The sequence below is a fragment of the Pipistrellus hanaki genome (genome assembly GCF_964339955.1).
Source record: "Pipistrellus hanaki genome assembly, chromosome: 2".
Classification (NCBI taxonomy): Eukaryota; Metazoa; Chordata; class Mammalia; order Chiroptera; family Vespertilionidae; genus Pipistrellus; species Pipistrellus hanaki.
Window position 1 is genome coordinate 136,489,883 of NC_140504.1, and position 14,352 is coordinate 136,504,234.

At 41.7% G+C, this 14,352-nt stretch overlaps 1 protein-coding gene across 7 annotated transcripts in view; it reads right to left on the bottom strand.

Annotated features, from left to right (window-relative positions):
- The window catches only part of LRRC8B (leucine rich repeat containing 8 VRAC subunit B), a 78,009-nt gene that overhangs the window by 38,500 nt on the left and 25,157 nt on the right, over window positions 1-14,352 (bottom strand). For 3 of the 7 annotated variants that reach the window (XM_084872323.1, XM_084872322.1, XM_084872320.1), the window contains exon 2: window positions 292-386. The exons of the other annotated variants lie outside the window; for them this stretch is intronic. The gene's annotated coding sequence lies outside the window, so the exon portion shown is untranslated. The remainder of the gene's footprint in view (window positions 1-291; window positions 387-14,352) is intronic. 7 annotated transcript variants of the gene reach the window in all.

The window sequence follows — 14,352 nt, forward strand, 5'->3', positions numbered from 1 at the left end:
GGAACCAGAGGGCCTCTTTGGCTGTGCTCTTCCCTGTCACAGAGTGCTTGCTTTCTGTGACATCTTAACAATGTCATGAACCAGGATTTAAAGAATAACAGTCTGAAGTGACATCAAATCATTAGCCTGCCCAGGGTAACCCATTACTAGCTCACCTAGAGCGACCCCATGTCTAGTACTGTCCCCACCATCGAGAAATTAGTAAGTAATTACTGAGTGAACAAATAACACCAGATCAGGATCAAACCCCATTAGGAACCAGGGTTCTGAAAGATTTGTGAACGCACTCGCACGATGGGCCTGGAACGGGGCAAACACGGTGGAAGGGACAGAGCCTCACGCATTTCCATCACCCCGGGGGCAAAAGCATATGCCAAGCCTTCACCCTAGAGGAAGAAAGGAGAAAAATTCGTAGCTGACAACTTCCCCACCACACATGACACCTAACAAATCAGAATGGAGAAGTGCTGTCAAACTCAGCATGACTGGCTGCTTTAGGATGATGGCCATTTTGAATTACAGATGGGTCACTGAATAAAATGCCGCAGCATTCCTGGGTGACCTTAAAATCTTACCCAATAACTTCACAGTTCTTCTTTTGTACAAGTTAACAGTATAATGCCATAGGAATAACGCCAGAACCAATGGAGTTATCAAGCTCTCACCCAAGCAAAGGATGGTGTGCATCCTGCCCTGTTCACCTTCCCCCAAGACCAGGGTGCCAGGATGGCAAAGACATTTCTTGTTTCCCCAGAGCCTGCCACGAAGCAGGTGCTCTGTATGTATGTAATTCCCCAACCCTGGGAGCTATGATCAAACTGACAGCTCTGCAGGTCCTTGGATGGTTTCAGTCTTATAAAACCAATAACTTCTCACAGTGATCACTGTAAAGATTGCTACATCTGGCGTAACATATTCTTTTTTTAAAAAAATATATGTTTTATTGATTTTCCACAAAAAGGAAGGGAGGGGAATAGAGAGTGAGAAACATCGATGAGAGAGAAACCGACCAGCTGCCTCCTGCACACTCCCTACTAGGGATGTGCCCGCAACCAAGGTACATGCCCTTGACCGGAATCGAACCTGGGACCCTTCAGTCCACAAGCTGACGCTCTATCCACTGAGCCAAACTGGTTTTGGCTGGCATAACATATTCTTAACCCAATGACAAAACTCAAATTTCCATGCATTGCAAATCAGCCTATTGTTTACATTGAACTCATTTCTGACCACGAAATACAAAGGTTTAATGTTCACCAAGTAGTAAATGACCACTAAACACAAAAGATGTTTCAAATGGACACTGCTGTCCACTGACCACCAGAACATGTAATTGCTCCATACCTCGTGCTTCTTCCACATCTAGGGAGTGTAGATAGTTCTAAGCACTTCCACTAAACTGCAGCACAAAGAGCTGGTTAGGTGCCTTCCTGCCTCTCACTTTGAGCTCTCAGAAGAGCTCCATGTATGGGACAGAACACAAGACACAAGAGATTCTCAATAATTACTTGTTGAATGGAAAAAGGTGGCAGGAGGTGGAAAGGGGAAGGCTTTCAATTTACTGTGTACTTAGTGAGGTAGGGATTATGATCTCAACCCTGAAGGTGAGAAAGCTGAGGACTGGAATTTGCTCAAGCTCACAAAACAAACCCAGAATTCACACAGGCTCTAAGAGCCATCTGCTACAGCCGCCTCTCTGAGGAGCTATACAAAATGGAGTTTTATATAGAACATGACATCCCTCTTTTAAAAATCTGCAATCTATCTTATAGAGAAACCACAAGGCACAATCTAAAAAAAACCACTGAGATCTATATAGTTTTTCCTTGCTCATTATTCAGTATTCCACTTAGTGGAACAGAATCAACAAGTGTTCCCTCTATCCTGCCTGCCTCTATTATGTAATTAAAATCAGCATGATAGATATCCAGAGCGAGGGTGCATCCTGCCCACACAACCTCTTACAGAGAAACAATTACCCACCAATTGAATGACAGGAGGAATAGCTGTACTTATGTTTAATCTGTACTTAAATAATGTTTTACACCTGGCTTTTCTTCTTGCCTTTCTATTAAAATGTGGTTCAAGCCGGGACCGGTTTAGCTCAATGGATAGAGCGTCGGCTTGGGAACTGAAGGGTCCCGGGTTCGATTCCGGTCAAGGGCATGTACCTTGGTTGCGGGCATATCCCTGGTAGAGGGTGTGCAAGAGGCAGCTGATCGATGACTCTCTCATCGATGTTTCTAACTCTCTATCTCTCTCCCTTCCTCGCTGTATAAAATCAATAAAATATATTTTAAAAAAAATGTGGTTCAAAAACCTTAATACCACATCATGGAAATATGACCTTCTTTCTGAATGACTTAGTAAAGGGGTACTACATGACCTCCATTTGTTTTTACTTTCAACATGCTACTTTGTTAGGCCTAGTTCTTTTCCTCAAATTGTTATGAATATTTGAGAGACCTGGAAGGGAATGAGGCAGAACGGTTGAGATCAAATTCTGACTTTGTCATTTACCATCTGCTTGCTTGACCTTAGATTAGTAGAAATAAGTATCAAATTTCTCATCTGTAAAATAGATATTAATGAAGTTGTTTCAAGAATTAAATGAGGTAACTATAAATCAAATGCTTAGCACAGCAGCAGGTACAAAATAAGTACTCAAAATGGTAAGTTATTAACAGAGTAGTAGCTATATCTAAAATTAATTCTTAAAGGTGGGCTTTAAAGTTCTTCTTAAGAGAAACTAGATGGGATGTTATGGGGTTTGGTTCTCTATCTAAATTAGTACTTTCCATGCCAAATTTTGCAATATGTCACATGACTCCAGTTACTACTCCAGTGTCATTAATTACAAATGCAAATTACCTCAATTATTTAATATATGGTCCCTAGAAAAGACAAAGTATTATGTAGCCAAAATAATACACAAGGATGCCCCCTTTTAAAAGATAAACCTGTGCAAATAACCTCCAGTTTTTGATGCAATGCCTATCTTCCCAATCTAGATCCATGTTGCAGACAAGACAGATAGAGCCAATGTCACCCAAGCAAAGGTCATGTTTTAAGTCTATAAACCTGTATGTTTAAATATGTAAATCTATATAATGAAACAATAATCATAGCTGCATGAGACTGTACATGATGCTACAGAATTGTACACTTTTATGATTAAAATGATAAATTTTGTTACATATATTTTACCACCAAAAATATCTATAATCATGTAAAACAGGAAAACTGTGTTCTAACTGCTTTAAAATGAACATAATAAATTACATAAATTAAAATATATAATAAGCCCCATTATACTAAAAACATGCCAACACACCAAAATATAATTTTCCGGTGTCAAATTTGCTTTGTTTATAATTTATAGGTTATTATAATAAAAACTAAATATTTAATTACCAATTTTGTTTGTTACCTTGAATTAGAAGGATTTGGATGGGAGACATACGATCCTACTAATTTTTCCCAAAAGGGCATAGATTTTTTTTTTTTTTTTTTTTTACACTAGAAGAAATAGCCATATATGAAATTAACACATTTAAAAATCTTCTAGTAACTACTAGGTAAACACATGAGATCTCCCCCCCCGCCCCCCCGCCCAAAAAAAAAAAAATAACCATGGAAGTACCAACCTGTTTACAAAAATCACAAATAAATTTAGATGGATTTGGAAAATATTTGATCCTCTTATTAATCTTATTAAGAGGTCAATCTATTAAGTCCGTCAACCTCCACAAGGTTTTCTACTCTCTGCATCTAATGGACAGTATAATGTTGGACAAGTCATTTCACCTCACTTGACCTGACTTTCCTCACTTGTGGTATTAGAGAGCCAGATGATGGATTGATCCTCCGCTTCCTGCATTCCACTGGGCTATGAGTTGATTGATTGCAGCTGGAGCGAGGGAACACCTAATCTGAAAAGACTCCTCTGGAGTGGCGAGAATTGCACAGGGCTTTAGAGGGGAAAAGTGACAGCCCAGGAAAAGCATTAACTCCAAGAAGAATGGTGTTGGTTTTCTTAGAAAGAGCACTGTATAGTCTTCAGTTGGCAACTAAGAAATCGGTCTTGCTAAAAAGAGACTAAAAGTGGGTCATAGCAAGAAAAGAAGGTCATCAGGTCAAGCATATAATTAATGAAAGCAATGATTTTAGTTGATGGTAAAACGGTAAGTGGGCCTGGCCAGTGTGGCTCAGTGGTTGAGTATTGACCCATGAAATAGGAGGTCACAGTTCAATTCCCAGTCAGGGCACATGCCCAGGTTGTGGACACAATCCCCAGTAGGGGGTGTGCAGGAGGCAGCCGATCAATGATTCTCTCTCATCATTGATGTTTCTCTCTTTCTCCCCCTCTCCCTTTCTCTCTCTGAAATCAATAAAAGCATACTTAAAAATAAAAGGTAACTGGGAACCATGGAAGGATCCTAATTCAAACCCATCCACTGAGAAACGGGGTTCACCACATTCAGTTCTTGGCCTGTAGATGCATATGCTCTTCTGGGGTGATATCCTCTATGGTTCAAGATCACCCACCACCTCTGTGTAGATGACTCCCAAACTATAAGGTGAGCCCAGCTCCCTAAGCCTAAGCTTCCAAATCACCTCCCCAACATCTTCCTGGCTATCTCCTGATGTGGGCGGAGGCAGTTCAAATGTGGCATGTCCCAAACTGAATCCGCCATTTCTGCTCTCATCCATGCCAAACCTGCAACATCAAGACCGAGAGCTCAATGATGCTGAAGAGAGAGAGCAGTATCAAGTGCGCAGGCACCCAACCGCTAAAAAACCTTCTTATCCTCGAATCCCTCAAATCAGTCAGGTCTGTCTTTTCTTAAACTAGCCCCTTCTTCTGCATCCCTGATTCCACTGCCCTGGGTGGGGCCTGGCCCCGCTCTGAGGAGGACAACTGAAATACCCTCCCCTCCTGCCCTTCTTAGTCCTGTTTCCAAATGGCAGCCAGAGAGCTCTTTCTAAAACACAGCACATCCCCATGTGCTCTTTGTTATTATAAAGACAAAATGATGCCTCCCGGGGGCGTGGGAGAGGCCTGGCAATGGAACTCCAGGGAAACGCGTGCTATCCAGCTCCTCTTGTTTTATTGGGTTTTGCTATTTCCTGCCCAGGAATGCTAGTCTGACCCCAAAGGGCTGGGCAGGCTGAATAACATATTCCATGATCACTGTGACGATCACTCACTTGAGAGGAGCTGGGAGAGAAAGGAAGGATGCTTCACCAGGTGACTCACGGGACACACCCTGAACCTCCCACGTTTGAACGGCTACCTCTGACCTCAGCAGCTCTCGCCGCCTAGGCCTTGGTTTCTGATAGTTTCAACCACAAGGGAAGCGGTTTTTCAAGCCTCTTGCTCTGTTTCTATCTACAAGTTACCAGTGTCTGTGTTCCCAGATACTGGCCTTTTCACAGACGTTTTCTTCTACTTCCTGGTCAGCAGCAGTCTATTCTGGGAATCCAGGGTGACTGCTCTTCCTGCTGGCGTGTTACCCAGGAAATGTTCTGTGCTGCTTTAGGCAAGTACAGACTGCCCGATTTTATTTTATGTAAATGTCTTTTGTTCCCCCTGAACCTAGGGGCCTCACTGTTGACTAAGTGAAGCCTCAGCTTCTCCACCATCACCCCCTACCCCCACGTTCCAGTGAGAGACAGAGGCTGGCTGCCCATGGTGGCAGTGTGAGAAAGGTGCCCTGCAGGAGTCCCAGGCCTGCCTCCACCACCGTCTGCGTGGGCTCCGGCAAACCACTCGCCCGATCCAGGCCTTCCTGTCCTCTGTTTTACAAAATGGGACAGTCATACTGGCCCCAAGAGCTGATATTAGTGGTAAGATAAATATTGTAGAAGTACTTTGGAATCATTAAAGTGGCACATTAAACGTAAAAGGGAACTCACAAAGAAAGCCAATTCTTTTGCTGGTAAAAATAATTTTAAAAGGAGCCGGGCCTTGGAACATTATCTTAAATTGAAACAAAATAACCCATGAAGTGAGCTCTCTTTACCCAAGGAGACAAAACCAGCAAGTGTTACAAGGTCACTGGCACCTCCTAGCATTTAAATCTCACTGCAAAGTCAAAAGAAACTTTGCAAAGAGCTCCCTGGCCCAAACTCAGAACTACAGGCTAAGGAAAAAAAAAAAAAAATGACTTGTCAAATTAACCTGGCAATAATGGATTGATAATGGGCCATTTACATTCCATCAACTGGGTGTTTAAAAAAGAAACACACAAACAAAAACACCTAAGACCTGTGGCTCACAGTGCCAAGGAAGTGAAGCCTGATAAGCCCAACCCAGAGAAGATCTCTTAAAACATTCCAGGCAGCCAGCACTGCTATCTCTTCAGGATCCTGTTTTCCCTGGAAAGAACGGGCGGGGAGTGGAGCACTGGGCAAGAATGCTATAAGAGAAAGCCAGTTTTGAAAGAACGGGTTCTTATGTCACCTATTATTTCAGGTAAAAAGTCCACTTTCACCTTGTGAAAGTTAAATCAATCCTGCAAATTTGCAACTTGGTAAATGGCTGCTGGCCAGACTCACTGGTTTCCATTTGCTCCTCTGCTGGAGCAGAACAAAGTTTGGTTTACATTTAGGATAAACACAGCGAGAGGTCTTTTTTTTCTGACACAATTTTCTCTCCCATGAACTGGGTGTCGTATAGTGTGACCCTATTCTGGCATGAGTTAGTGTCGGACTCCACAGGTTTAAAGGTTCAGTCCCATAAAGACTGTCCCCACTTCAGACACCAGTCACAAGTCCCCATACTCCGACTACCAACCCTTCTGTACGACTTGACAAATTCAGGGGTTCCCACAATCCCTCCTTAAGTTTAATAATTCACGGCTCACAGAACTCAGGACAACACTCTAGCATTACTGTTTCACTGTAAAGCATACAACTCAGGAAAAGCCAAATGGAAGAGATGCGTACATAGGGCAACATAGTTTGGGGAGGGGGAGGGGTGGAGCTTCCAGGCTCTCTCCTAGTATCGTGTTTCCTGGAAAATAAGACATCCTCCGAAAATAAGACCTACTTACAAGTTTCCTTCTGAGTGAAATATAAGGCATCCCCTGAAAATAAGCCTCCCCCCCCCCCCCAGGCTAAACATGAGAGATTTGGTCCACTGATTCTAAAAGAAATGGAGTCACAAGAAATTCACCAGGAAATTCAGGAATTGGATTGTTATGATGATGTTCCAGAAGATGATGACATGATTGTCATTGAATAAATGAGTAAATTCTTGATACTGTAGGATTCACAGTTTGTCTGGTTTGTGTTGACAACTACAGTACTACCGTACCGTATACCGGTAATAAATTTCCTTTATTTTCATTTAACAATAAATGTGTACTGTATTCTCCTTCATGGAAAAATAAGACATCCCCTGAAAATAAGACCTAGCGCATCTTTGGGAGAAAAAATTAATATAAGACACTGTCTTATTTTCGGGGAAACAGGGTACTACCCTCTTCCCACACCTCAATCTGTTCACCAACCTAGAAGCTCCCCAACTCTGTTATTTAGGGGTGTTTTGGGAAGTTTAATTACATAGGTATGATAGATCAAATTGCTGGCCATTGGTTATTGAAAATCTCCAGCCCCTCTCCACTTCTCAGAGGTCAGAGGTAGCCTAAAAGTTCTAATCCTCTAACCACTTGATTGGTTCCTCTGGAGACCAGCCGCCATTCTGCAGCTACTAGAGGCCCACCAAACATCAGCCTGCGGACTGAGGGGTCCCATGTTCGATTCCGGTCAAGGGCATGTACCTTGGTTGCGGGCACATCCCCAGTAGGGGGCATGCAGGAGGCAGCTGGTGGATGTTTCTCTGTCATCAATGTTTCTAGCTCTCTATCCCTCTCTCTTCCTCTCTGTAAAAATCAATAAAATATATTTTTTAAAAAAATTAGATTGCCTTGTTTGGAGTAAGCACCACAACACCTTCCAGTATAGATACATCAACTTGTCTTCAATGCACCAAATTCTACATGACATGGAAAGGTCCCCGAATCCTTTAGCAAGTAAAGACTTTATCTGAGCCCTATCAGCAGAGAAGGGGAATTAACTCAGCATTAAGAATACCTAGAGGCAGCTTGGGGCATACTGAAGTGACAGAGGAAGGTCAGGCTTCTTAAAAGAACCCACAAGCAACTGGTAAGAACCAGGAAGAACGCCCACATTCCAGAGAAGGTGACAGGTAGGATCTCTGCACACTGGGCTTCAGAACTCAGCAGGGTCCTGCAGCTTCCCTTGGTGTTAGCAAGAGAGAGACACCAGGTTCTTCCTGGGAATTTTAGAGTTCTGATTGCTTCCCAAAAGACAGAAGCCACATTCCCCTCTGGAAGCTTAACACATGACTTCTAAATCAGGGTGGGGCTTTGTCTGGCTTGGCGACACATTCAGCTAAACGACACGCATGATCTCTAGTCAAACTCAAGTTTCCCCTTTGTGCACAGCACATAAATCTACAGTCATTTCTCAGCAACCCAACTTGAAAGGCAGAAAGATCGTGCCAAGACAGCTAATGCATGTGTGTTTTTTTCTGTATCTATTTTTTCCTTACCCATCACAAGAAATAATATTTTTCTATTTATATTTGACAACACCATCTGTTTTCACTGCGGAAAGTTTTATCTATTCAAGGAAGGCAACAACGTAGTCATGTGAGCTGAACAGAGTTAGAAATGAAGAGGACTCCAGGTACCATCCATGTGTGTCATAGCCAGAGATGTAGTTTCCAAGAGGAAGTGTAAGAGGAATGTCTTATCCATCCATCCACTCTGACAGTAGGTGTAATTCAACAGTCACGGCCTAGCTTCTGCTCAATGCAAGGCATTGCCCAAGACACTATAGGGGGTAGAAAGGTATCAAACACAGACAGGACCCTCAAAAGAAGCATATGCTTCGGTGGTTTAGAGCATGAATATAAGAAAGATCAAACAAATGGATTACACAGTTGTGTCTTATGGCAATTCATGCCAAAGAAATAATAGTTGCAGCTTAGAATTTACGAGTTGGGCCAAGAAAGATGTATAGAATTTATATAGGTGGGAGGTGAAGGGTTAAGGGGTTAATAAGGCACATAATATTTTAATGTAGAGGAATGGAGAAACAAATAATGAAGGTAGGAGGAAGCCAAGATTAATTTAAGAAGTTAATGATGAGATATATATTTGGAATGGTATTTTTGATACAGAAATAATGAAGATAAGATCAGGAAGTTGATTAGGGTAAAATGTTAAAGAAAGTTTGGAATGTTAGGCTATGAACTTTTTTTTAATAAATATATTTTATTGATTTTTTACAGAGAGGAAGGGAGACAGAGAGAGAGCTAGAAACATCGATCAGCTGCCTACTGCACACCCCCTACTGGGGATGTGCCCACAACCAAGGTACATGCCCTTGACCGGAATCGAACCCGGGACCCTTCAGTCCACAGGCCAATGCTCTATCCACTGAGCCAAACTAGTTTTGGCTAGGATATGAACTTTTCAATAGATAACCCAGAAGTTAGCATACAACAGGCATCTGAGAAATGATTGTTTTGGAGTAAAAATATCACTTTTGGAATTAATAGACAAATATTCTAATGAGAGAAGAAAAGAATTTAGACTTGATCATACAAGCAGTAGGGAATCACTGCTGGTACCTGAGCAGGGGTACCATGGAAAAAAATATATTTAAGGGTATATTTAGGGAAATTAATTTGAAAGTGTCAGGGAGGGGGTTAGAGAATAATAGCAGGAAGCCTAATTCTACATTAGGATATGTATCAGATCACCTTGTAAAATAAAACATAAATAAAATTCACAATTAAAGTAGAAATTTTGCTGAAACAGGTTTGGCTCAGTGGTAGAGAGTCGGTCTGCGGACTGAAAGGTCCCAGGTTCGATTCCGGTCAGGGGCATATCCGTTAGTTGCGGGCACATCCCCAGTAGGGGGTGTGCAAGAGGCAGCTGGTCGGTGTTTCTCTCTCATCGACGTTTCTAGCTCTCTATCTCTCTCCCTTCCTCTCTGTAAAAAATCAATAAAAATATATTTTAAAAAAATAAAGTAGAAATTTTCAAGTAGAAAATAGTTATGCTTAAAATATTGGACTATTAGACTAGCCGGTAAAATGATGCAGCTAGATGAAACAGATTTTGAGAGAGCAGATTCTCCCAGAAAGTCTTTATTGATGTTTTTGAAAGAGAAATGGATTTCAGTAGGTGTTTTTGTTTGTTTGTTTGGTTGTTTTGGTTTGGTTTACACAGGATGGTACCTGAAGACTTAAGTAAAATTAGGTGCTTTGAGGTAGAAATATGACATTTAGAATTAATAGCCAAATATTTCACGCATTGCAATATCACACAAAAACAGTCTTTAAAACACATACACAGCTGAAACGGGTTTGGCTCAATGGATAGAGCATCGGCTTGGGGACTGAAAGGTCCCGGGTTCGATTCCGGTCAAGGGCATGTACCTTGGTTGCGGGCATGTCCCCAGTAGGGGTGTGCAAGAGGCAGCTGATCGATGACTCTCTCATCGATGTTTCTAACTCTCTATCTCTCACCCTTCCTCTCTGTACAAAATCAATAAAATATATTTAAAAAAAATAAAAATAAAAATAAATAAAACACATACACAAAGGGGTTCCAGATACTCTAGTGGCCGTGTGAAACACACCATTAACAAATCGTCATCTTAAGAATATACTGGGCCCTTCCTCTGGAAAAATCATTAGGCACTGTCACGCACCAGGCGATCAAACCTTTGTTTAGAATCAAGTTACAATTACTCTAAACATGGGCCAACATTTCATGTTTCATCACGGGTGCCTATTCAAACAGTTCTGTAGATGACTTCACCCCAAGGTAACTTAATCGAGTTCAGTGCCAAAGAGCTTTTTTTTCTTTTCTTTTTTCTTTTTTTAAGAGTTTTCTTTAAGCAACTGATTACAAATTTAGGTATCAGAAATCTTACTTCTATAAAAATTACTATCTGAACTATATCTAAATCAAACCAAATTATCTCACCCATTATAAAATAATATTCTTCTCTTATAAATAAATAATTTTATTGAAATATTTCCCAGCAACAGGCTTGTGAGAACAAACCAGGAAGTGAAACCAAATATGATCCCGCTGTGAAAGCCGAGTAAAATGAAAGAACACATTTGGAATCAGCTGAGGCACTATTAAAATTTCATTTAAAAACACATTCCCTTTAAAAACGTCAATTTAACGAAAGCAATGATGTGAGGAATTCCAAAAGCACACGTCTTCATTGTGTTGCTTGGAATGTCCCCAATCGCCTGTGCACTAGCTTTTCATATCCAGGCTGATTCATCTGAAATGCGAGCACTCTCCCAGCCTGCCTGGTGAGTGGAGAACAGAGGTAAGCTATCATTTTTATGCTGGCAAATTTACGCTTCAACAAAGCAATCGGAATCTTTAGTGATTTGCTTTGGAGAAATGTACCTTTTGCTTCCACGGTAACAAGCAAATGTCTCTTAGTTGTTTTGCTGGGGTTTCCATCACTCCCTTCATTCTACGGTAAATTAAAAACTCCCTGAAAACAGACACCAATTTTTCTGTTTGATTAATTTGTTTTTTAATGGAGTAGGAAGACTCAGTAACCAGAGATAGGAAGAGTTATGCAAAGCATCAAATGATTATTTTTATTGTCCAAGGATAATTTATCAACCAAGACTTGTCACAATTGATATTTCCCTTCTAAGATGGATACTGTGCAGAAGGGAATTGGACATTGTTGAATCTAATGGGCTGGGAGCTGAATCAGACAATAAGCTTGCTTCACCAGGAAGTTACAGCTTCACACACTCTCTAGGGCATCCTCTCCTCTCAGGACCTATTCCTCCCCCAGACCCAACTCCCCCTTTCAATCCCCCCAACACCCCTCCGGCAAGGGGGCAGGAAGGATTGTTATTGGTCATTACCAGGGGAGGAATAAAAACAGCAAAAGAAATTCCTCTGCTGGGAGTTTGCCTAGATGGTTCAGGTAGAGGTGCCTCTATGATGAGGCATGTGCAACAGGAACTAAGATGGTGACCTAGAAGGGGAGGTACCTAGCCTTGGATTGGATAAGGGACACAGAACTCCAGAAAATCTTGGAAATAGATTGGTTAGGGGTTGGGCCCCTCAGAAGCCCATGAAAGATTGGGAAGTTGACTAGTTGTTTTGAAAGGGTGCCTGACCCTTCCCAAGCCTGAGGTAATATATTCCAAGTTTAACAAAGCTCCATTATCTCTGGTGCCCATGACACTCCCTCCCCCATTCGCTCACACTTTCTCTCTTCATAGCAGCCATGCCACCCTAACAGCCACCTGGGTCCAGCAGCCTCACGGACTCCCAGCCTGGGCTCATGCACAGTGCTAGCCAGAGCGTGTAGCTGGGGATAGACTATGCCTGCCAGATGGTGACAGACATGGACCAGAACCAACGGCACAGAATTTCTGGTCTCCGGCCTTTGTATGGGGGTTTAATGAAAACAAGGTTGGACTTTTTTCACAGTGGGATGGTTGAAGATAAGACATTGGGAACCTGGGGGCAGCCTTCTGTTTCCACCCAAATAAATCTTACCACCTCATCCTCCCATATGGGTCCTTGAAAAATGCTTTTCTCCTGACACTGCAAAAACCCCATTTCCACCAGCAGCAGAATCATAAATTCCTGCATTCCACCACCATATCCTTTATTCCAAGTGGGTTGTGAGAGAGGGGCTAGAAGATACCCATGCAAAATTAAAATAAATTCTCAATCATTATTATTCTTTATTATTATTCTTAATTATAAGCAGAATTTGAGTAAGTTTAATATTGTATACAATATTTTAATAATTTCTTAGCAATCTAATAAATATCGTAGACCTTGTACTACCTAAGACTTTAGGAAATGATTAGGTGCCCCCATCAAACACTGGGCAAACACAGTGCAAATCTGAATATCAGTGCTATTCTGCAGACAGAGCAGACACACTGCTGCTCCACATGAGAATGAAATTTAAAAGGAAAAAAGAAACTATGAATAAATATCAGCAGTGACGGACAAATCCATTGGCACATACATGCGTGTATACACATTATGAGTATGTGCACACATAACAGTATAAAAATTAGGTGGACAGTGAATTCAACAAACATTTGAGAGTCTTCTCTGTCTAAGAACTGTGTTACTCCTAAGAAACGGAGTCAATTCTATTGCCATTGTCTAAAAAGGTTGAAGAATGTGGCTAGGTCTAAATCCGGAGTTTGTCTTTGGACACATTAAAGAAGTCAGTATTGAGACAGGCTAGTCCCCTAATCAGTCTACTTCTTTCTAGCTGCTTCTTTTTCTTCCTGTTACTCTCTCACTCCCTGTACCAAATGCTCTCCTCTCACTATAGCGCCTGATACTTTGTATGTGCATTTGATTCTCCAGACAGAACATTGGTTATGGTATGGGCTGAATAGGACAGAAAAAAATAATAATAAATAAAAGAGATTTTTTTAATTTCACCTTATATCTACCTTTAAAACACTCATAAAAGATGGGAGATATACACAAAATTAATAGGGAACAGGAAAATATATAATTGAAGATTACATGGCATAGTTGCGATAACAAGATACAGCTGCATAATGCTTCTTTAAAGTTTATGGAGCATTCTTCCCCCCTTCCCCCCCCCCCCCCCCCCAACTCATTTGAACCATGCACTTGACTTTATGACAGGGATACCAACTTAGAGGGGAAAAAATAAGCTGCCTAAGTCACATGCCTAGCAATCAGGAGCTTGCTCTCATAACTGACATGAAACGTTGCATTCTTTCCACCATACAAAGCTGCTCTCACAAAGGTCCACAGCTGTCGTTCAGGGAATGAGGAAAGCAGCGTGGGTGATGCGCACCCTGAGCCTCTGGGGAGATGAAAGAACTGGATCAGAAAGAAGAACTCCAGGTGAGGATGGGCAAGAGCAGAGAGGTCTTGAGTGAGGAAGAGCCATGAGGCAGCAGGTCCTGCTGAGGAGAGAATCTTTATAACCAGAGAAAGATGTCTTCATAATAAGTGAGGACATTCAGAGTTCAGAATGAAGTGCATGACTTGATTTGACTCACCAAAGGAAAAAATGATTGACTCTAAAACAGAATGAAAGCAATGTTTTGGGAAAATTAACCTGGTAGGGCATGAGAGATTCACCGGGGCAGCAGAAGGCCAGGGAACCAGGTAAGACCCAGCAGCAGTCATTTATTGTAGTAAGAAAACAGTGAGGACTTGCAGCAGTGAGGGGAATGTCCGTGAAAATGGCCAGGAATGAAGGAAATTCAGGAGTACTAACAGGTGAAGGGGACCAAAATTT